This window comes from Mus pahari, chromosome 22 (genome assembly GCF_900095145.1).
Source record: "Mus pahari chromosome 22, PAHARI_EIJ_v1.1, whole genome shotgun sequence".
Taxonomy (NCBI): domain Eukaryota; kingdom Metazoa; phylum Chordata; class Mammalia; order Rodentia; family Muridae; genus Mus; species Mus pahari.
This window is the reverse complement of record NC_034611.1, coordinates 6,891,280-6,915,913: the sequence shown is the minus strand read 5'-3', so window position 1 is coordinate 6,915,913 and position 24,634 is coordinate 6,891,280. Positions and strand designations below refer to the sequence as shown.

The 24,634-nt window shown below is 38.7% G+C and overlaps 1 protein-coding gene, 1 non-coding gene and 1 pseudogene across 2 annotated transcripts in view; all 3 read right to left on the bottom strand.

Moving 5' to 3' along the window:
* Nucleotides 1–24,634, bottom strand: part of Cpa6 (carboxypeptidase A6) — a 339,381-nt gene that overhangs the window by 176,949 nt on the left and 137,798 nt on the right. The window lies entirely within an intron of this gene.
* On the bottom strand, nt 4,819–6,278 carry LOC110338993 (annotated as a pseudogene).
* Nucleotides 6,244–6,350, bottom strand: LOC115063010. Its single transcript, XR_003842894.1, has one exon. It is a non-coding gene; the product is annotated as a U6 spliceosomal RNA (small nuclear RNA).

The window sequence follows — 24,634 nt, the reverse complement described above, 5'->3', positions numbered from 1 at the left end:
TACCACTCCTGGGCACATACCCAGAAGATGCTGCATCATGTAATAAGGACACATGCTCCACTATGTTCATAGCAGCCTCATTTATAATAGCCAGAAGCTGGAAAGATCCCAGGTGTCTCTAAACAGAGGAATGGATACAAAAAAAAATGTGGTACATTTACACAATGGAGTACTATTCAGCTATTTAAAACAATGAATTTATGAAATTCTTAGACAAATGGATGGATCTTGAGGATATCATCCTGAGTGAGGTAACCCAATCCCAAAAGAACACAAATGGTATGTACTCACTGTTAAGTGGATATTAGCCCAGAAGCTTAGAATACCCAAGATACCATTCACAAACCATATGAATCTCAAGAATAAAGAAGACCAAGTGAGGATACTTTGATCTTTCTTAGAAGGGGGAACAAAATACCCATGGAAGGAGTTACAGACGAAAGTATGGAGTAGAGACTGAAGGAATCGTAATTCAGAGACTTCCCCACCTGTGGATCCATCCAACAGAGAACCCCCAAAACCAGACACTGTTGTGGATGCCAACAAAATCTTGCTGACAGGAGCCTGATAAAGCTGTCTCCTCAGAGGTTTTGCCAGTACCTGACAAATACAGAAGTGAATGCTCACAGCCATCCATTGGACAGAGCATAGGGTCCCCAATGAAGGAGCTAGAATAAGTGTCCAGAGAGCTGAAGGGGTTTGAAGCCTCATAGGAGGAATAACAATATGAACTATCCAGTATTTCCAGAGCTCCCTGGGACTAAACCATCAACCAAAGAAAACACATGGTGGGACTCATGACTCTAGCTGCATACATAGCAGAGGATGGCCTAGTCAATCATCAATGGGAGGAATGAAGTTTCTAGGCCCCAGTACAGGGAACTGCCAGGACCAGGAAACATGAGTGGGTGGGTTGGTGAGCAGCAGGTGGGGTGAAGGGATGGGGGGTTTCAGAGGGAACACTAGCAAAGGGGATAATATTTGAAATGTATATAAGTTAATTATCTAATAAAATTAATTTCTGCACAATACATTCAATGGGTGGTACTTTTGTTATCTTTGTCCAAATAGACTATGGCAGATGGGGATATACCTTTCATTATTTCTTTACTTTTTAGTTTTTGTTCTCTCTCTCTCTCTCTCTCTCTCTCTCTCTCTCTCTCTCTCTCTCTCTCTCTCTCTCTTTTAATTTTAATTTGTAAGACCAGGTATCCTTGGGTATCCCTCACTGTCCTGGAACTCACTCTGTAGACCACATTGGCCTCAAACTCACAGAGATCTGCCTGTCTCTGCCTCCCAAGTGCTGAGATTAAAGTTATGCACCACTACCATCCCAGAGAAAATCAGCTTTTAAAGGGAAGGTTCTTTGGGACTCATGTTTAAGTCCATGACTGGTTGGCATCATTGCTTGTGTGTGTGTGTGTGTGTGTGTGTGTGTGTGTGTGTGTGTGTGTGTGTGTAAGCAGAACCCCATGACTGGGAGAACTAAGCCGTTTACTTAACATCAGGGAAGAGTGAAGAAAGTGACCAGGGTTTGGCAAATGCATGCCTCTAATAAATGAAAGACTTCCTCTTGGTCCCATCTCTTAGTTCTGCCTCCTCCTAATGGTTTTAAGGTCCAGGACCAAGTCTTGAATTTCACATGGGACATCAAAGGACTTTCCAGATTTTAACACTAGCATATTTTCTCTCTAAAGACATATTTCATAGTTAGTCTCTCTCTTTCAAAGCTTTATGGATATATATTTCTATTACAGTCTTTGGAAACTCATTTATCCAACCTCCACTAGTACTTATAAATGAGGCAGTATCTTAGGCTGTAACATTAATTTATATTTTGAGGCATGAAGAACTCATAAGCAATTTACTTCCCCAATGCTATTTAGTGCAGAGAGCATTTTTTGTTTTGTTTTGTTTTGTTTTGTTTATTCGAGACATGGTTTCTCTGTGTAGCCTTGGCTGTCCTGGGACTCACTTTGTAGACCAGGTTGGCCTCGAACTCAGAAATCTGCCTGCCACTGCCTCCCGAGTGCTGGGATTAAAGGCATGTGCCACCATTTTATAGCACCTTTCTATCAATTCAAATATATCTTTCTTAGAACCCAAGTTAGGGGTTCCTGGGGTGTGGACTTGCACAAGTGATTAACTTTCTGATACAGGGAAAGGTGTTCAGTGTTGGCAGAATGACATGATTGCCCCAGGAAAGTTTACTACCTCTTGGGGAGACAAAATAATTGCAGAAGAAACCGTTCCATGGAACTGGTCTTTGGCTCTAGGGTTCAGCTTAATATCTGCTGAGTAAGTGGCTGGTGGTCAAGTTGATTTTCTTCCATAGTCTCTATTTTTGACTCTCAATACTTTAGTTTAAAAAAGTATTTATTTTACTTTATTTACTTTTGGCACTTTTACTTCCCTTTTTCTCTCGATGAGATCTGAAAAACTAATAATCAAGATGATGTCATTACCTGTTACGTGTTTCTTAATGAGGACTACATCTGAGATGCTAGCTTATTTAATTTATACCTTTGACTTGTGCCAAAAGGATATACTCTTTTGTAAAACCAAGAGTTCTATTAAGTGTTTGAGTTCCCAAGGTCTGGAGAAGAGCTAAATCAAAAGAAAAGAACATTTATTTCTTACAGCCGTCCTCTGAGAAATAAATGGTCACACAATTGTCTGTTAGAAGAAACGTCCATGTTTCTGACAGCTATTCCTGTCTAAAGTGTATTTTCTAATGTTAAAGGGCCAGTTAAGTTCATTTTATGTGTTAACTATCATGTCAGTGCTATTAAATCAGAAGTTAAGTTTCCAATACAATTCTGCATTTTTTAATGTAAAGTATTTCATGGCATGACAATCTGCCCATCAGGTTGATGACATCTGCTTAAACATCCATTGGAACAATCATCTATTAACAAAAGAGGTAATAGTATTTCCGTGATGAATAATTCTTATGAGACAATTTCATAAGGAATATTTGACTCAATAATGAGTCTTTTGAGAGACAAATTGAAAACTACTACATCTTCTAAGTCATGTAGCTTATATCATTTGATTGGATCATCTGAATCAAAGGTAGCAGTGTATATCTCAGACTATATGACCAGCAATGAAATATACTGCCAAGTGGTGAGGAGATAGGATACAGTTAGAGAGAAGCTGGTTCTCTTTCCTGATGATTCTGCTTTATGTATTTTTGGTAGGATTTGACTCCATTGTGAGAAATGCCATAAGCTCCTGAAGAATCAACTTCAATATGTAGTTGTAGGTGAGATCACATTAACCTTCTTAAGGGACAGTAATAAAATATAGAAAACCAAACCAAAAATGGTTCTGTTACCATGTGATAAAAATCTTCCACACAGACCTAGTACAGTGAATTTATATCTGAAAATAACTCTCACTCTGAACTTTGTTCTTTCCATCAGACCTCCAGCAGGCTAAGAACCTCTATTTGACATGATAAATCAAAGAAAATGCCTTGTCTATATCTGGTGTCAGACTGGTGCAAGCCATAATAGCACTGGACATCAGAGCAGCTTCTAGACAGGCAGACCATGTCACCAACACCACCTTTTGCTTCTCAAAAGACAAGTTACTTTGTAAAAGGTATTGAGGACTTTCTAATCAATGGTAGGTGCTTATCACATTGCTTAATTCTCCCAAAAGGAATAGAATAAAGAACTGTTTGTGATTGACCAATTATGTGGGGGTTCTATTCTGAAAATGTAATTTCATTTTGTTATACTTGGAAGTGAAATGTCTACTGTCTACCATAGGCTTATGTGCCTGAACAATTAGTCCCCAGCTGTTTTATAGAAGGTTGTGGGATCTTTAGGAGGTGGGACTTCACTGAAAGAAATGAGTTGCTGGAGGATAGCCTCCCTTCTGGATTATTTCCTGATTAGCCATTCTTTTTCCTGAACCAGAGATGTAGAGAAACAGTTTCATTTTCATGCTGCCACATCTGTGATGTGCTTCACTGTATTCTCTCAAACCACAAGCCAAAATATGTCCATTCCTTACCTTGTTTCTCTCAGTTATTTTATCACGGTAGCTACTATAGTTTGTTTATATGCTCCTGTAGATCTCCTGATCCTGACTTGTCCCCTATGCTTTATCTTCCTCTTGATGGTGGTTTCAGAAAATACCAGGTTCTTTGTGCAACATGTCGAGAATGTCTCCTGCCTGTATACTTGGACAACAAGGTTCACCATGACAATTAAACACCACTTTGCTGTTGCCTAGTCCAAACTGAATTTTCAGAGAGAATTCTATTTCTCCACGATCTTGGCTGATTCGTGCTTTTCATGTCTTTCTCAGATACCCACATGGCTTTGTGCATTCGTACTTCTGGTAAGTAGCACTAGCCTGGAGTGTGGGCACACTGCCAGTTCTCCCAAGTTCTACACTTGGGGTTCGTTCTCTCCCTACTGTTGGTTCTACGGTGTGGCTTATTTCTTTCAGAAGAGCCTCTCCCCAGAGAGAATGCTTTCTAATATACCACATCTGCCCTAACTCTCTACTTTCCCCATTTTGAGTGTTCAGGCATATTTCCTTTATATGATTCCCTGACAAAATGCTCTGCAAGCAACACCCTAAAAACTGCCAATGTCCATCTGATAGTTGAGCTTCTACCTATAACTCTAAATGGATAAATATCTATTCCCTGTTAGCAATCTACTTAAAGCACATTTTATATTACCTTTGAAATCTTGTGTGTGTGTGTGTGTGTGTGTGTGTGTGTGTGCGCGCGCACGTCAATTTAAATAGTTTTATTATTCCATGTTGCCTGTTTTGGGTCCCTGTGGAACAATGCTACACCCTCTTCTTGGACTGACAATCCACCTTTTCAATGGTGGGGCCTGAAGCAGCATCACTAGATGGAGGAGCTTCTCCCCCAGGAATGCCACCACTACTCTGGTACAGCTTGGTAAAGATAGGGTTGTAGACTTTATCCATTTCTTTCTGCTGATGCTCAAACTCTCCCTTCTCTGCAGTCTGGTTCTTATCCAACCAGCTGATGATTTCATTGCACTTGTCAAGAATCTTCTGCTTGACCTCATCATTGATCTTGCCTTGAAGTTTCTCACCTTCAACAGTTGCTTTCATGTTGAAGGCATAAGACTCCAGTAAATTCTTGCACCAGACCTTATCTCTCTGCTTCTCATCCTCAGCTTTGTACTTAGCCTCTTAGACCATGCCCTCAATATACTCCTTACTCAAGTGGCCTTTGTCCTTAGTGATAACAATCTTGTTCTTCTTTCCTGTGCTCTTATCTACAGCAGAAACATTGAGGATGCCATTGGTATGAATGTCAAAAGTAACCTCAATCTGAGGAACCCCACAAGGTGCTAGAGGTATGCCTGTGAGCTCAAACTTTCTGAGCAGGTTGTTGTCCTTGGTCATGGCCCTTTCACCTTCATATACCTGAATGAGTACATATGGCTGGTGATGAAAATCTGTGTCTGCTTGGTGGGAATGGTGGTATTGCACTTGATGAGGACCGTCATGACTCCACTAGCAGTTTCAATACCAAGGGAAAGAGGAGTGACATCCAAGAGCAGCAAATCCTGAACATTCTTAGACGTCTCTAGATAGAATGGCTGCCTGCACAGCTGCACTATAGGCAATAGCTTCATCAGGGTTAATGCTCTTATTCGATTCTTTTCCATTGAAGAAGTCTCACAGAAGTTTCTGAATCTTGGGGATTCTGGTAGAACCATCCACCAAGACAATATCATGAACCTGTGACTTGTCTAGTTTAGCATCTCAAAGGACCTTCTCTACAGGGTCCAGTGTACCATGGAATAGGTCAGCATTCAATTCCTTAAATTAAACCTGGGTAATGGAGTTATAGAATACAATTACCTCACACAGAGAGAGACTCAATCTCAATACTGGCTTGGGTGCTGGAGGAGAGGGTGCACTTGGCCCACTCACAGGCAGTGTGAAGATGCCAGACAGCCCTCTTGTTGTCACTGATGTCTTCTTGTGCTTTCACTTAAACTCATCAATGAAATGGTTGACCTTGCTTGTCAAAATCTTCTCTACACAAGTGGGTGTCTCCAGTTATTGATTTGACTTCAAAAATTTGATCCTCAATAGTGAGGATTGACACATCAAAAGTGCCACCTCCCAAGTCAAAAAATCAGCACATTCCTTTCAGCTCCGACCTTCTTATCTAAGCCATAACCAATAGCAACAGCAGTTGGTTCATTGATAATTCCAAATACATTGAGAAAAAATATGGAACGTCTCATGAATTTGCATGTCATCCTTGCTCAGGGACCATGCTAATCTTCTCTGTACCTTTCCAATTTTAGTATATGGGCTGCCAAAGAGAGCACTACCTTTGAAACCTTAAATTTTAATTTTTCACTCTGGGTTCCAAAACTTCTTTTCATTTTTAAAACTTCATTACTTTAAAAACCATTTGGATATGTAGTCCCCAGAGATTTCTCAGAACTCCTAATTTCTTCTTAACCTTTTTATCTATCTAAATTGGACATAGTCATGGGTAGGAGTTACACAGTAAAACCAACACATCTACAACACAATGCCATACCTAAGGTTCAGGAAACATCATGGAAGAGGTGGCAGAAATATTTTATGAGTCAGAGGAACTGGAAATCTGCTTTGAAGTTGTGTCTTCTAGAAATGATAGGGAAGCAAGATCCAAGATATATCAATACTATGGCTGCCTAATAAGAAAAAACAGACCTTTCTGGTTCACACCTGCACCCTGGAGCAGGTCCTGTGCTCTACACTCCACCTCTGCCCACACCCACACCCAGAGACAGTTTGTTTCTATGAGTTCTGATTCAGCTAGGGTCACAGATCAAGTGCTCCAGACCCCCTCCCATACTCAGTGACAGCCTGACCCAAGGAGACCCAACATAACCAGGTTCACAGGAGGGACATAGACAGCAAGACCAATTAACATTAGAGATAACCAGATGGCAAGAGGCAAGTGCAAAATCATAAGCAATAGGAATGAATTGGTAATATCAGAACACAGTTCTACCACTGCAAGCCCTGGATACCCTAACACATTTGAAAATCAAGATTCTGATCTAAAAATCTCATCTCATGATGATGATAGAGGATCCTAAGGGGATCATAAATAAGTCCCTTAAATAAATACAGGAGAACACAGGTAAATGGATAGAAGCCCTTAAAGAGGAAACACACAAATCACTTAAAGAAATACAGGAAACCACAATCAAGCAGGTGAAGAAATTGAACAAAACCATCCAGGATCTAAAAATGGAACTAGAAACATTAAAGAAATCACAAAGGGAGACAATCCTGGAGATGGAAAACCTAGGAAAGAGAGCAGGAGTCATGGATGCAAGCATCACCAACAGAATACAAGGGATATAAGAGAGAATCTCAGGTATAGAAGATACCATAGAAGATATTGACACAACAGTCAAAGAAAATACAAAGTGCAAAAATCTTCTAACCCAAAACATCCAGGAAATTCAGGAAACAATCAAAAGACAAACCTAATAATAACATGTATACAAGAGAGCAAAGATTCCCAACTCAAAGGGACAGTAAGCATTTTCAGCAAAATCATAGAGGAAAACTTCCCTAACCTAAAGAAAGAGACACCCATAAACATACCGAAAGCCTAAAGAACACCAAATAGATTGGACCAGAAAAGAAATTCCTCCTGCCACATAATAATCAAAACATCAAATGCACAAAACAAAGGAAAAATATTAACAGCAGTAAGGGAAAAAAAGTCAAGTAATATATAAAGCTAGGCTTATCAAAATTATACCAAACTTCTCGACAGAGACTCTAAAGGTCAGAAGATCTTGGACAGATGTCATAGAGATCCCACGAGAACAAAAATGCCAGCCCAGGCTACTACACCCAGTGAAACTCTCAATTACCGTATATGGAGAAACCAAGATATTCCATGACAAAACAAAATTTAAACAATAGCTTTCCACAAAATCAGCCCTACAGGAGATAATTGAAGGAAAACTCCAACACAAGGAGGAAAACTACACCCAACAAAAACTAAGAAATTATACTTCTCAAAACAAACTCAAAAGAAGTGAACCACACAAACATAATTCCACCTCTAACAACAAAAATAGCAGTAGGCAACAATCATTAGTCTTTAATATCTCTCAACATCAATGGACTCAATTCCCCAATAAAAAGACACAGGCTAACTTACTGGATAAGTAAACAGGACCTGGCATTTTGTTGCCTACATGAAATACACCTGAGTGACAAAGACAGACAGCAACTCAGAGCAAAAGGCTGGAAAAAAATTCCAAGCAAATGGTCTCAAGAAACAAGTTGAACTAGCCATTCTAATATTCAATAAAGTAGACTTTTAACCGAAAGCTATCAAAAAAGATGGGGAGGGTCACTTCATACTCATCAAAGGAAAACCCAACAAGATGTAATCTCAATTCTGAACATCTATGCCCAAATGCAAGAGCACCCACATTTGTAAAAGAAACACTACTAAAGTTCAAAGAACACATTGAACCTCAAGCAATAATAGTCGAAGACTTTTTTTTTTTTCTCATGAATGGACAGATCATTGAAACAGAAACTAAACAGAGACACAGTGAAACTAACAGAAGTTATGAACCAAATGGATCTAACAGATATTTATAGAACATTTCATCCTAAAGCAAAAGAATATACCTTCTTCTCAGCACATCACATTATCTTCAAAACTAACCATATAATCAGACACAAAAAAAGCCTCAACTGATACAAGTAGATTGAAATAATCTTATGCAGCCTATCAGATAACCACAGACTAAGGCTGGTTTTTAATAACAACAAAAACAACAGAAATCCCACATACACATGGAAGCTGAACAACTCTCTACTCAATGATAACTTGACCAGGGAAGAAATAAAGAAATTAAAGACTTTAAAATTTAACAAAACTGAAGGCAGAGCACACCCTGTTTACCACAAGCTCCATATCCAACAGGTGCCATCTTTTAAGGTGCGGCTTTGGGTAGCCCAGGGGGAAGGGCCTTGGCCTCCTACAGCAGCCTTATTTATAATAGCCAGGAGCTGGAAACATCTCGGATGTCCCTCAATAGAAGAATGGATACAGAAACTGTGGTACATTTATACAGTAGAGTACTACTCAGCTATTAGAAACAATGACTCCATGAATTCACAGGGAAATATATGGAACTAGAAAATTTCATCCTGAGTGAGGTTACCCTATGCATTCACTGATAAGTGGACATTAGCCCCAAAGCTAAGAATACCCATGATACAACTCCCAGCCCATATGAAGCTTAACAAGAAGGAAGACCAAATTGTGGATGCTTCAATCCTACTTAGAAGGGGGAACAAAATAATCATGGGAGGTAGCAGGAGGGAGGAATCTTGGAGGGAGAGATTAGTGGGAGCAAATAAAAGGGGGCCAGGATCAGGTATGGGAAAAGACAGGAGAGAAACCCAGAGAGTCGGGAAAATGAATATGTAGCAGTGGGATGGGTCCATGGGTCCAGCTACATATGTAGCAAAGGATTCCCTTAGCTGGCTGACATCAATGGGAGGGGAGACACTTGGTCCTATGGAGGCTTGATGTCCCAATATAGGGGGATGCTAGAGTGGCGAGGCAGGAGTTGGTGGGTGGATTGGAGCACACCCTCATAGAGGCAAAGGGGATGGAGAATGGGATGGTGGTTTGTGGAGGGGAGACTGGGAAGCAGGGACAATATTTGAAATGTAAATAAATAAAATAACCAATAAAAAAAGAACAATGACAACACCAATGTATACACTAATGTGGAAGGGGAAATCTTATGGGATGATACCTCTAGACAAAGATCTACAGACAATGAGATGGAGAGTTAGCATATTGTTGTTTATTTTATACCTAGTAGCCATCCCTGAAATTATATAATACAAGCAATGCTAAATGGACTTGTCAGGTTGTTATTTATGTTATATAGTCACATATAAAGATGCATATATACATACATGCACGTGTATGTGTAATACTAATGATCAATGAAAGAGGTCATAAATATGAGAGGGAGTGAGGGGAAATATGGGAGGGACTGGAAGGAGGAAATGATGTAATTGTACATTAACTTAAAAGAAATTGCAAAATATAAAAAATTGTTTAGATTAAAAGAGAAAAACAGTAAGAAAGTATGGTCAAGAGTGCCCTTCTCTGAGTTAACTGCAAACCAGCTAGTGAGAGTGGCTTAGCATTACCAATAGAGATGCTGACTAGGGGAAGATGGAGCTACTGGATTCTGCATGAGCCACTCATAGTGTGATGGTTAGTTTTACTTGTCAACCTGACATAAAATGTAATCATCTGGGAAGAGAGTCTTAATAAAGGATTGTCTACGTTGGGTTGGCCTGTGGACATGTTTGTGGGGATTTTTCTTGATTGATGTGAGAAGACACAGCTGACTGTGGGTAGCTTTGTTCCCAAGGCAGGTGATCCTGATCTGCATACGAGGAGAAATCAAGCTGAGCATAAGGAAGCATGAACAAGCAAGTCTGTGCATTTCCTTCTTTCTGCTCTGAACTATGGATGAGCTTTAAGTAGCTGTGTGAAATCCCTGCCTTGATGTCCTTCCAGTGATGGACTGCAACCAGAGATTGCAAGATGAAGTAAATCTCTTTCTGCACACACACACACACACACACACACACACACACACACACACACACAAAGCCAAAAAAAAAAAACCAAATACAAATCAAACCAACCAACCAACCAACCAACCAACCAACCAACCAACCAACCAACCAATGCTGTTACTCTGTACTGAGTCCTGTAGTTGTATAATCAAACCACTACTCTAGACCAACTACTGATAATAGTGAAAGACAGGAGACTTTTCATTCTTCAGAACAGTACAGTCAGTGGCAGTTTAACAAAGCATTTCTCATGGAATGACCTAAGTTAATCTGGTAAGATGTGCTAGGTGAACATCCAACTTTGATAGGATATAATGGGATTCATAAAACGTGATCTCTCACACAGATATACTGAAATGCTTGTGCAAGTACCACATGCTGATCCCTAAATGACACACATACATAAAACATAAAGATTTCATATGGAATTATCTCCATAAAATATATATGACATATTCATAAGTACATCTTTTACTATCAAGAACATTCTTGACAGTATATGTCTAACAAAGCAAGAGAAATAAAGCTTTTGCTTACAATTATATGTGTATATATAAGTTTTGTGCTTCTATATATCTACAAATGATACAAATAACCTTTTCATAAATTTTAACTCGTTTCTTGGACAGTTTTTCTGTTACTGGGTGCTATGTGGCACATTCTTATAGCATTGTGGATTTCTTGCTCTTGTTATAGAGCTATTGTGTTAGCAAGGTGGGTGGAATAAGTACTTGTCATTCCTACAGATAACTCAGAGTCATATAGACACACAACCCCATTTAACTCAAAGTAAGAGTCTTCCAAATGGGACTTCCCTTAATCCCATTTAATCCTGAACTAAACATATGCCAATTTTCCTCATATATGCACAGCCTTTCAAAGATGAAAGAATATTAAGGGATGGAGGGAAGGCTGATGTGACGTGAGACACCAGTCTCAAGAGAAAGAAGAAAAGCTACAGAGAAGCTACAAGATGCTTCCTAATAATAAAAAGAGTTCTTCTACACAGTAACTCCAAATAATCCAAATGAGCTGTGCTCAGGTGCCAGGCTGAGTGCTTAGAACCCTAGAGTGTATCCCAACCTCAGACCTCTGACTATAGCTCACCTCAGATCATGTGGTGTTAGAAATAGGCAATAGGCACGGCATGCTCACCTGGTACACTGTGGGGCTCAACAAAGTGAAATCCCAAAGTAAAGACCTTAAGGGAAAACCTTATGGCCTTTTTTCTTCTCTCACCTCTTATACTCACTAAGACAAGTCAGTAAGTCTAGAGTTTCTTGTTTAATGGTTTAGAAGCTAGACCTATGTTCCTAAAGCTAGTCACAATACAAAACCAGTACTCTAACATTCCCTGCTTTCCTGGATGAAGTGGCTCCAAAGCCATTCTTTGGCCAATCTTGCTTGTGTGCAGATCACATGACCCTCAATTCAAGTAGAGCTTTGCCCTGTATCTAGAAGGTCAGAATGCTGCACAGAGGCCAAGACAAATATGAGCACACAACCTTGCTGGGTCTCATCCTCTATTACGTCTGGGGATCACATCCTTTTTGCATAGTCACATTTCTGCATGGCTAACCAGGTTTCAAGTAGTCTAAGCATAAAAATGAGTCATTAATCCTGGTTTGTTTTGTTTTGTTTTGTTTACCAGAAGTTTCCTGTGTCACCACAAATTATGAGCAAGTACATTTGCTACTGCTTTTCTGTTAACCTGTCTATTGTCAACTTATCAACTATAAAGTCCCTTCAGGGAACATTTGGATTTCCTTACAGCATCATGTCACTTGATATGATAAAGTCATTCTCTTAGATCAGGGGTTGGCAGGCTCTCTTTATATAGGACCAATAGTAAGTGTTTTGTGGTCTATCTGGTCTTCTCTGGTGGAACTATTCAATGCTATGAAAGCAGTCACAGACAAAACGACAACGGGTATCACTATCTGAGTGCCAATAAAGCTTCTTTATGGAACCTGATATTCAGACTGCTTATAATTTTCACGTTATAATTGTCAGTATTGCTTTTTAAAGAACTATTAGAAGCATAAAAACTGTACAGAAGACTGTACAGAAACAGGTGGCAGGCCAAATATCCCAGATGGTTGCGTGCTGACCTCTATTTTAAAGTATATGGGTAGCCAGGAATATAGTTTAGTGTCTGAGTGATCGCATGTATTAGGCTCTGGGTCTATCCCTAGCAATCACACACACACAAAAATTAAGTAAAGACACAATATTAAGCTGATCAGGTTTTGATGGGCATCACTTTCTGTTCTGCATTGACATCTGAAGGATATTTCTCAAGGAACAAACATTAACATGCATCAGTTATTAGTTAGATATGTTGATAATGATCTAAAATCTATCATGTGAATCCCTCAGCTTTGGAAGAGTCCAAGGCAACATCACCTGCCTCCCTTACCATGACTTTTGGGGCATTCTTGGTGCTTTGGGTTGGTTTGACTACTGGTTAGGATAAAGACCCTGTCGTAGCGCCCATGGTTACCCATAAAAAAATGGGCAGAAGATCAAGCCAGGAAACTTTCCAGCATAGATGGGGGTGATTTCTAGGCCTCACCCCATAATAAAGAGCCACTGGTAGTGATAGCTGTGAGTTAGGAAGACTCATTCTTTTTTGAGGGTGTGGCCACTGGTTGGCTTCCCTTGCTCTAGAGGATGGCCCCCACACCCAAGCACACATGACTGACAGTAATTGAACCTACTGGGTGGTTTAAAAACAAAACAGAACAAAACAAAAAGATGACATGAAGTTGGAAGAATATAGGTTGGTGAGGAATGGGAGGGTTGCTAGAGGGGAAGGAAGGTGTGGATAGGATCATATTTCATTGTATACATAAATGAAATTCTAAAGAATAAAGAAAATATTTAAATTAAGAAGATTTGTCATACAGAGAAATTGTATCAATGCAGCATCATGGTCACCATCTGATTAAATGCCAAATCACAGGTGGCCTGGTCTCACTGGTTCTCACCACGGCATTTCTTATGTGTCCACCTTAGAATGAGCTCAAGAAGGTTTTACCCAAAAATGATTAGTTCCAGTTACCCGAGTTTTTACAAAACATCAATTTAGCAATGATTAAAATATCATTTACATAATTAAGAACATGATAAGAATTATGATTTACATAATTGAAAATTGTACATACTTTAAAATGTCTCATTTACTTTTAAGCTTTGGTTATAAATCTTGTACATTCATTGACAAGTCTCTAAAGCAAGAATTTTGTCTTCCTCTGCTTTTCCTTTTGAGATGGTCTTTTTAAATATGTGTTTTTATGTGTCCCTGCCTGAATTCATATGTGTCATAAGCAGGCAAATGCCCACAGAGGTCATAGGAAGACATCAGTTCCCTAGGAGCTGAAGTTACAGGCAGTTGTGGACTGTCTGTCTGATATGGGTGCTAGGAACTGAACCAGAGTCCTCTGCCAGAGCAGTAAGGACTTTGAATCCCCGAATCATCTCTCCATTTCCCCTAGACACGGGGTGCTGCTTGCGGCAAGCTAGCCTACAGCTCACTATTGCTCAGGTTGCCATTAAAGTCATTATCTTTCTGCCTCATTCGCCAAGTCCTAGGATTGTAGGTGCGAATACCATATTCAGTTCCTCCTTGATCTCTGATTATAGTTTGAATAAAGCTACACGGAACAAATATTATGAAGTTATCAGTTATTAGGTTATCACATTCATTTAAACATTTTATAGTCATTTTCTCAATATTCTTTATTCCAAATGCTTGATCAGGAAAATTTACCTCTTGAACGAAATGAAGCTTTCCTTGCAATTTTTTAGTACATAAATAATACTTATAAATGTAGAAACTCTCAAGGCCTTTTAGCTATTCTGTTAAGATTTAGGAGTGTAAAATAACTGCTATTTTTTAAGTTAAAACTCCAAAACTATGATCATTCATTTTACATTGGAATCCCAATATAATCTGCCAAATTCTTAATGTCAGATTCTGCTAAGCATTATAAACACAATCAATATTTAAAATGCAGATGGTCCCAATGATTATGAAAGCTATAACTAAACATAATCCCCCAGCACAACATAGAAATTGAATAACCTTTAATAATTCGTAATTGTAAACATTCTTCAGTGGACTTTGTTCCTTCAATCAGTGTTCAACCCGGGGCTGAACCTGCCCCTGCCTGTTTTATATGGCTCCAAGCTAAAAATGGTTTCTATATTTTTAAATAGTTACAAAAAGCCTCTCTAAGCATTCATAAATAAAGTTTTATAGGAACACAGCTATGCTCATTTGTTTAAATAATGCTTATGACTGCTTGTGGTTTCAGTGTCAGAACTGAGTAGTTAAGATAGAAACCATATGGCCCTTAAACCTAAGATATTTACTTATTGGCCCTTTACAGAAAGTTTCTGATCCCCTTTTTATTTAGAATATACAAGCCATGTTGAGGTTGGATTTCAAAACTTTAAATAAAGGATCATAGTAACAGGGAGTTTTTTGCCTGAAGGTTATGTGGGCATTAAGGATATGGATTCTTTTAAAAGGTTGTTCTCCTTCTCCATTAGCCCAGAGAGCTGCTCAGAACAAAGGCCGAGGATAGGAAGAAAGAAAAGAGAAGGGAGCTCTGTGGTGTGTGCGGATGCACGTGTGCATGTGAGCCCATGCCCATGGGTGCAAAGACAGACACCCTGTCCCCTTCACCCCCCATTCCACAATGCTTGTAGGACTGATACACAGACAGGCAGCTGTTGGACTGTGGGACACCCTTTACAGCATGTTCATGTCCCTCAGAGTACAAGAAGATGTTATAGAAATCGATTATCCTGGGCTGGAGAGATTGCTCAATGGTTAAGAGCACTGACTGCTCTTCCGAAGGTCTTGAGTTCAAATCCCAGCAACCACATGGTGGCTCACAACCATCGATGAGACCTGACACCCCCTTCTGGTGTGTCTGAAGACAGCTACAGTGTACTTACATATATTAAATAAATAAATCTTTAAAAAAAAAAAAAAAAAGAAAGAAATCGATTATCCTAATCTCTCTCCCACCAAGATATCAAATCACTTACCCAAGAACAGGGGAGTTGTGACCCATTGGTCACGGTTAACTTTGACTTGCAGTAACTTAATGAAGGAAACTGTTGAAAGGCCTCAAGACCATTAGTTTAGACACAGTTTCTCTATTACAGACATTCTAAGGACCTAAATCTAAAGAAAGGCAATTCTACTAGATTCATATTCAAGTGAGGTAAATACAGAGTAGGAATCATGTACGGAGAGCAAAAGGTAACTTGAGTGTTAAATATGGACTCGATCCTGATCTCATGACAGGAATTATGTTCCTACCCTTTCTTCAGTGCTTACTTAAAGAATACTTAATTTTTTTATTATAATCATATCATTTACCCCTTTCCTTTCTTCCACCCTAACCCTCCCATAAATTCCTCTGTTCTCTCTTTCAAATTCATGACTTCTTTTTCTTTTAATTTCAACAATACTTATTAAGTAGCTCTGATTGAATACAGAGAAATAAAGAATAGGCAACTCAAAATAGAAAATCAATCTCTAACTAGATCCAGAGCAGTCGACTAAGTCAGGATATTATTTCTTATTTTTAAAATTTATGTTTTGGGTCAGTCCAAAGTGTTGTGATTAATTATTTATTAAGACCCTGAAGGGTGGATAAAAGAAACTGGGATTATATTGAAGTTCAATGCTGGGACACTCAGACTTGCTCAGGGAACCTCTGTATAAAGTATCAGGGCAGTTCTGTAGTGCCTCATACCTTAGATTTTTCAGAATTCCTGTAAATCAATTCATTCCTTAAAGAAACTTTCATGAAACAATTGGTTCTAGAAGCATGACACCTTCTGTTTAAAAGAACTTTGTGTCAAAGAAATAACCATCTACTAGTGAACACCAAATCTCATGGAGAGAGGCTCTCAAGTCTTATAGGTTATGACATGGAGGAGGAAGGAATATAGCCTGACATTTAATACCAAAGTAAAGAGCCAGAGTGGAGGGGCACAACCTGTAGACTTCTGAATGCACTGCTAGGCACAGCAGGACAAGCTCTATTCTGGGGGAATAGAAAAGCTCATTTGAAAAGCTTAGTTGTCTCTAATCTGTCTAGCCTTGTGAGCTCTTTCAAGGGGTTGAAGGACCATGAAAAATCACAAAATAAAACTCCATGTAGTCACATCCGCTCAGGTCAAGAAACAAAACCTGAGCAGAAAAGCTTTTGTTGATTTTTTTTTTTTTTGACACACAGTCTTACTATATGTAGCCCCCGGCCTTCTTGTAACTCACTATATAGACCAGGCTGACCTCAAACTCAGAGATCTGCCTGCCTCTGCCTCCAGAGTGGTAGGATTAAAGGCCCAGCAGTTCTCCTGATTTTTAAAGCAGTCACTTTGTGTATCTTTTAGAAGTCTGGTCACATAGCCAGTATTTTCTGTCTCACCTACTCCTTAATGCTCAGCCACAGGTCTCCTCCCATTTTGAGCTTCTGACTTCTTTTGTTATATTTTTCCTCTGCATTAATTTGGAAGCCTCTGCTTCAGTATTTCTTTTGGGATTCTTGCTGATGAACTTTCTGATAGGTCTGACCACATCTTTATAGTTTTGGTGTTTGGTTTTTACAATTGCACTAAATTTTGCTGTGGATTTCTTCTTTCTTTTAAATATATTCTGGAAATTTAAGTTGCAGACATGACACTTAATGGACTAATATATGGATTCAGATTTACATGACTATAGCCTTGAGTTGTACCTTCTATGATTGTCCATAGCAAGTATAAACGCCTTTTCTTCTAGTTTTCCACAAAACAGTAGAAAAAGAAAGTGGTGTGTGGGCTTTGTAACTGAACCCTGACATGGGTTGTGAGCAACTCTTTGATATTAACTTAAGATAAACCAGATGCCTGACAGCTGGGATGAAATTACTTTTTCCTATACCCCAAAATATGTTCCTCCTTCTGAGGCAAATTATGGGGATCCATCTGTTCTTGCTTTTTCATAGAAACATGGTATGGTAGGAAAGTCCCCTGCTAAATTACATTCTTTGTAATCTTAGATCTGTCTGCTTCTCTTTTGACTGTCTCATAGAACTTTGCAGCTGATCCTCATATTCTAGAAGTGGTTGTTCTGGAAAATTATAATCCTTTATATTTTCTAAAATCAAGGATGTGTTATCTTATATAATCAAATACAGTTATGGAAATCCAGAATAATGCCTATACATTAGTAGAACCTACAAATCTTACTATAGTATTATAATTTCATTTAGATGATATTTCTGATTTCTTTTAGAAATCAATCTGTCTTTCTCAATCTGTCTTTGTCATTTTGTGTCCTTGTTATTTTAGGAGAGTATAGTTCACTTATTTTTAATTAAACAGTGTTGGACTAATATTTACTTATGATTGGATTCTGATTAAGCACATATTTTTTCTGAATATATTACAGAAGTGACATTGTGGGGCTCAGCAGTTAAGGGCACCTATTACTCTTGCAGAGAACCCAGGTTTGGTTCCCATATCAGTTGGTTCACAGCTTCCTCTAACTCCAGTTCCAGGGGATCTGACACCCTTTGCTCTCTGTGGGCATCTGAGTGCACATGCACATAAACTCATGCAACCAAATACTCAGATACATAAACTGAAAAAAGAAAGAAACTGATGTGACATTGTACCTTCAAAATGCTTATACTACAGTTGAACTATCTAGTTTCTGCTGTTGTTATCCTTGGTCACTTGAGTAGCATTACATCCGATTTCTACAACGGAACTTATAATTTTTGTAATTATATTAAATATCTTATGGGGAATGTGTTTGTGTCTCTATATCAAATATTGTTGTTGTAGTTTAAATATGGAAGGTTTCCAACAAGTTCCCATACTCTGGGCTTACTTACCAGCTGGTGGCATTCTTAGACAGTGGAGCAAACAGTGTGTTAAGTAAACCATTAAATAAATCAATAAATCAGTATCCATAACTGGTCTTTTCTACCTTATTCTATATAATCTTCCCTTGTACTTTATACTTTTATCTTTTGGTTGAGTCATACCTATCTCTGAATATTGCATTTGTCCTCATTTTCTCAGTTCTCCCTTTAGCTGTGTCAAATGTGCTCTTAAACCTGTCTACTGGGTTTTTAATTTCATATACTCTATTTTTCAGTTCTATGTTTTAATTTTTTTGTTTTCCATTATGCAATCGTTTTATGTAGGTTTTGGTTTCTTGTTGCAATTCTGAAAGTCTGGGTTTTCTGTCTCTAGATGTTCAGTGAGCATGATTGTTGAATAAGGCTACAAACTCTTTATAGATCTGCTTTTTTTCCTTTGTTCTGACTCATTAGTGCTATTTTATTGCCTGTGCATCTGACCATTTTGATTACATGTGGACTTTGTGTTACATTTTAAAAAGTTATTTATAGATGCACTTTGAGGTCTAATTCTGTGTTATTCATTGATGCTTGGCCTTTGGGGTCTAGTGTCCCTTGGTGCCCTTTGCACAGAAGATTTTTGTTTGCTTGTGAGGCTCAGGTAGTAATCTGGGCTCACTGTAACCTGACTCAGCACATGGGACTCTTCCTGCACCTTTGAGATATTTTGAATCATGGCCACTTCACTCTTCGTCATGAAGTCCTTTAAGTTGTCAATTGTTCCAGAGCTGTAACACATTCTAGGCTAACCTCTTTGGAACTGTACCCTTTTCAATAATTTCTCATCCCTTTAGAATACAAGAATTGCAGGCTTTGATGAGCAGAGTGTGAACTACTGTCTTCTGGAACATGCTGTTGACTGTTGAACCATCTCCAGTCTGTAACCTGGGGTATTTTAACATTGATATACTTTATGCTCCTAGGCTTTGACTAAAAGCTTATTATATATAAAAATGCTATTATATATACATATGACTGCATATACAAATACAACTATGTGTAAAACTACTAAGAATTGGGATATGCCACAGTGATTATAGCACAAAGCAAAGAGCTAGCAGTATTAAGTAAAAGCAACTGCACTGTAGCCTCAGACTTGTCTCTTTCATTGGTGTACCTCCTATTGTTACATATGCCTCCATCTATACATGCTGGACACACCCTGTCAAGATGGGCTGCATGAGATGCTTGAGGCATTTACTCTGGCCTTCTGCTTCAGTTGTCATATACCCTCAGTTCAGGAGGTGGCCCACTTGTGGCATACTTTTCAAGTATAAGCCAGTCAACTTACAGTACACCTTCACAACCCGTTATAGTGGGTTCTCACACTCAAGATTTGAAATGGATCCTAATTCTTCCCCCACTGCCTTCCAACTCTCAGACAGCCAGGGACAGCTTCTAATTCCCAGCTGCTAACATAACTCAAGCCAGTCAGTTGGAAGCTGCTTACCCCACCTCTTTGCTCCTTCCCATGGAAGCCACAATAGATGTGTTTTCTCACAGTTTCTTCATATGCTTCCTGAACAAGCCCAGTGATGTTTGGAATGTGGAGACATGGCCCAGTCATTCCAGTTTGGCTTAACATAACCACAGAAAGTAAGATAGACATTTTCAAGAAAGGACATGAATACTTTTTTACATAAGTACTCATGCTGAGATTAATGTATGAAACATTGTGTTTATAAAAAGAATAATTATCTACTCTGTCACATGCTGTCAAAACACCACATTCCACAGGGATCAGAAGGGCTACAGGGCATACATGCACATTCCTGTGCATAGTAAAATCCTGAGCATTTCCTAAAAATTTTAAAATGGAGACCACCATCACAGATCTCTGAAAAATAACTTAGAGGTGAGTACAATTCCTCCTATGAGATATGAGATGTTTCCATGGTACCTTTATAAATGCAATATAAATAAGGTGTAGTGGACTTGGCTGTGCTCACTCATCAAACAAGTTTACACTTCCGACTAATTCCTCTTTTTAGTTCAACTTGCAATAATCCCAAATACCAACTCACACTGCCTTGAAATGCTTATTCTTGTTAGAGATAGATTCTTAACAATAATTTTGAGACTGGGTTCTAGAGTTTTCTCAGTAGAACAAGCTGGCCTTGAATTCACAGGGATCCACCCAATTCTCCCCCTCACCGCTAGAATTGAGTGCATGCACTACTATGCCTGGCTTAAATATGTAGTTTTAAGTAAGATATAAAATAATATTTTATGCATCTTTATTTATCTTGTTTCCCAGTTTTGCCAGCAGTCACCAGATGATAATGTAGGGAACTAAAATGCACTGTTTAGACTCTTCGGTGTTGATAGAACTGAACATAATTAGAAGCTAATTGAAGAAATGTTGGTCCGGACAGTGGTGGCACACACCTTTAATCCCATCACTTGGGAGGCAGAAGCAGACCAATTTCTGAGTTCGAGGCCATCCTGGTCTACAGGGTGAGTTCTAGGACAGCCAGGGCTAAACAGAGAAACCCTGTCTTGAAAAACCATTAAAAAAAGGAAAAAGAAAAAAGAAAAATGTTGGTATATCCATACACTGTAAAACTGCACAACTATTAAAAAAGAATAAGGAAGCTTTTTATGTTTTGCTGTTGAATGACTACCAAGTGAAGGAAGAAGCAGTGAAACTGAGTATAATTAATCGTAAATTATGAAAAAAGAGAAATCTATGTCTATAAACATATATAAGTATATAGATATAATAAATATATGTATAATCAGACACAAATATATAGGTACTATATCATATCTATTTATCTTCTTGAATTTATATGCAATAACCTGTAGAAAACTATAGACTTAAGTTGCCTGTGGGTGGATGACCAGGTAGGAAGCAGAAGTAAGTTTTTTTTTTTTAAATTGTATAACATTTACAATTTTTTTATGTTGAGGATTAGCAAGGGATTGTTACATACCTAAGTAACTTGGGGAGCAAAGGTTTTATTTGCCTTATACTTCCATATCACAGTTCATCATGAAAGGAAGTCAAGACAAGAATTCAAACAGGGTAGAAACCTGGAGGCAGGAGCAGTTGCAGAAGCCATAGAGAGGTGCTGCTTGCTGGCTTGCTTCCCTAGGGCTTACTCAGTCTGCTTTCTTACAGAACTCAGAACTCACAGTCCAGGGATAGCACATCCAAAATGGGTTGGAACCTTCCTCATCGATCACCAGTTATGAAAATGCCCTATTGATTTGCCTATGGCTATATCTTATGGAGGCATTTTCTTAATCAAGGATCCCTTCTCTCGGATGACTCTAACTTGTGTCAAATTGACATAAAATGACTGAGCACAAATGGTGACTCATGTTCTCTAATAGAAAATGACAGAAATCCTATCATACAAAACATAACATGTTATTTTTCAACCTGCCTGGGAACTGTGGGAATTGAAGGAGCTAACATTTTACAAAGAAGTTGTAATCTCTTGATAGGCAAGTGTCATATAAGTATGTTCTTATAATCTTGTGTTTGTATATCATTCTTTAAGAAAAAAATCCCCAAGCTTCCATCTGCACTCAGAGCTGATCCTGTGCCACTGTGCTCCATGCCCAAATATCACCGGAAGAGGGCTGGTCTCCCAGGAGCACTGGCACACCTGTGAGCACAGGTAAGATTACCACTTCTGCTCCTAGGGACCTGCCCGGAGACCTCAGGACACAGGAACCGAGGAGCAGCCTGGGACAGGATCCTTCCGGTTTCTGTCTGTGCCAAGAACTGATCCTGTGACACAGCGTGCCATACCCAAATACTACCAGGAGAGAGCTGAACTCCCAGGAATGCTGGCATACCTGTGAGCACAGGTAACACCACCACTTCTTCTTAAATTTCTGGCCCAAGGGGGACCAGCCCAGGGTCACCAGGACACAGGAACCAAGGAACAGCCTGGGACAGGATCCTTCAGGTTTCTGTCTGCACCATGGAACTGACCTTGTGCTACAGCTCTTCAAAACCAAATTCATCCTGGAGAGAACAGGTCTCCCAGGAGGAGTACTGACACACAAGCTTGCAGGAGGGACAAGCCACAGTCAGAGACAGCAAGACCAGCTAACACCAGAGATATCCAGATGGTGAGAGGCAAGGGCAAGAACATAAGCAACAGAATCCAAGGCTACTTTGTATCATTAGAACCCAGTTTTTCACCACAGTGAGCCCTGAATACCCCAACACACCAGAAAAGCAAGAATCTGATTAAAAAACACATCTCATGATGATGATAGAGGACTTTAAGAAGGCCATAAATAACTCCCTTAAAGAAATACAGGAGAACATACATAAATAGCTAGCAGCCCTTAAAGAGGAAACACAAAAATCCTTTAAAGAATTATAGGAAAACACAACCAAACAGATGAAGAAATTAAGCAAAACCATTCAGGATCTAAAGACAGAAATAGAATCAATAAAGAAATCACAAAGGGAGACAACTCTGGAGATAGGAAACCTAGGAAAGAGATCAGGAGTCATAGACACAAGAATCACCAACAGAATACAAGAGAAAGAAGAGAGAATCTCAGATGCAGAAGATGCCATAGAAAACATTGACATAACAGTCAAAGAAAATACAAAATGCAAAAAAACTCTTAACCCAAAACATTCAGGAAATCCAGGACACAATGAGAAGACCAAACCTACCAATAATAGGTATAGAAGAGAGTAAAGAGTCCCAACTTAAAGGGCCAGTAAATATCTTTAACAAAATTATAGAAAACTTCCCTAACCTAAAGAATAAGATGCCCATAAACATACAAGAAGCCTACAGAACTGGACCAGAGAAGAAATTCCTCCCATCACATAATAGTCAAAATACCAAATGCTCAAAACAAAAAATATTAAAAGCAGTAAGGGAAAAAAGTCATATAAAGGCAGACCTATCAGAACTACACCAGAATTCTCACCAGAGACTATGAAAGCTAGAAGATCCTAGGCAGTTGTCATATAGATCCTAAGAGAATACAAATGCCAGCACAAACTATTATACCTAGCAAAACTCTCAACTACCATAGATGTAGAAACCAAGATATTCCTTGAGACAACCACATTTACACAATATATTTCCACAAATCCAGTCCTACAAAGGATAACAGATGGAAAATTCCAACACAAGGAGGGAAACTACACCCTAGAAAAAGCAAGAAAGTAATCTTTCAAACCAAAAAGAAGATAGCCACACAAATATAATTCCATCTCTAACAACAAAAATAACAGGAAGCAACAATCACTATTCCTTAATATCTCTTAACATCAATGGACTCAATTCCCCAATAAAAAGACATAGACTAACAGACTGGATATGTAAACAGGACCTAGCATTTTGCTGCATACAGGAAATACACATCATTGTCAATGACAGACACTACCTCAGAGTAAAGGGCTGGAAAACAACTTTCCAAGCAAATAGTCCCAACAAACAAGCAGAAGTAGCCATTCTAATATTGAATAAAACCTACTTTCAATCAAAAGTTATCAATAAGATAAGGAAGGATACTTCATATTCATCAAAAGAAAAACTACCAAGAAGAACTCTCAATTCTGGATATCTATGCTCCAAATGCAAGGGCATCCACATTCATAAATGAAACTTTACTGAAGCTCAGTGCACACATTGCACCTCACAAAATAATAGTGGTCGACTTCAACACCACATTCTCATCATTGGACAGATCTTTGAAACAGAATTTAAAGAGACACAGTAAAACTAACATAAATGATGGACCAAATGTTTTTAACAGATATCTATGGAACATTTCATCTTAAAACAAAAGGATATACCTTCTTCTCAGCACCTCATGGTACCTTCTTAAAAATTGACCACAAAACAGGCCTCAACAGATACAAGATTGAAATAAACCCATGCATTCTATCAGATCACCACAGACTAAGGTTGGTCTTCAATATACAACAAAAATAGCAGAAAGCCCACATACACATGGAAGCTGAACAATGCCCTACTCAATGAAAACTTGGGCAAGGAAGAAATGAAGAAAGAAATTAAAGGCATTTTAGAATTTAA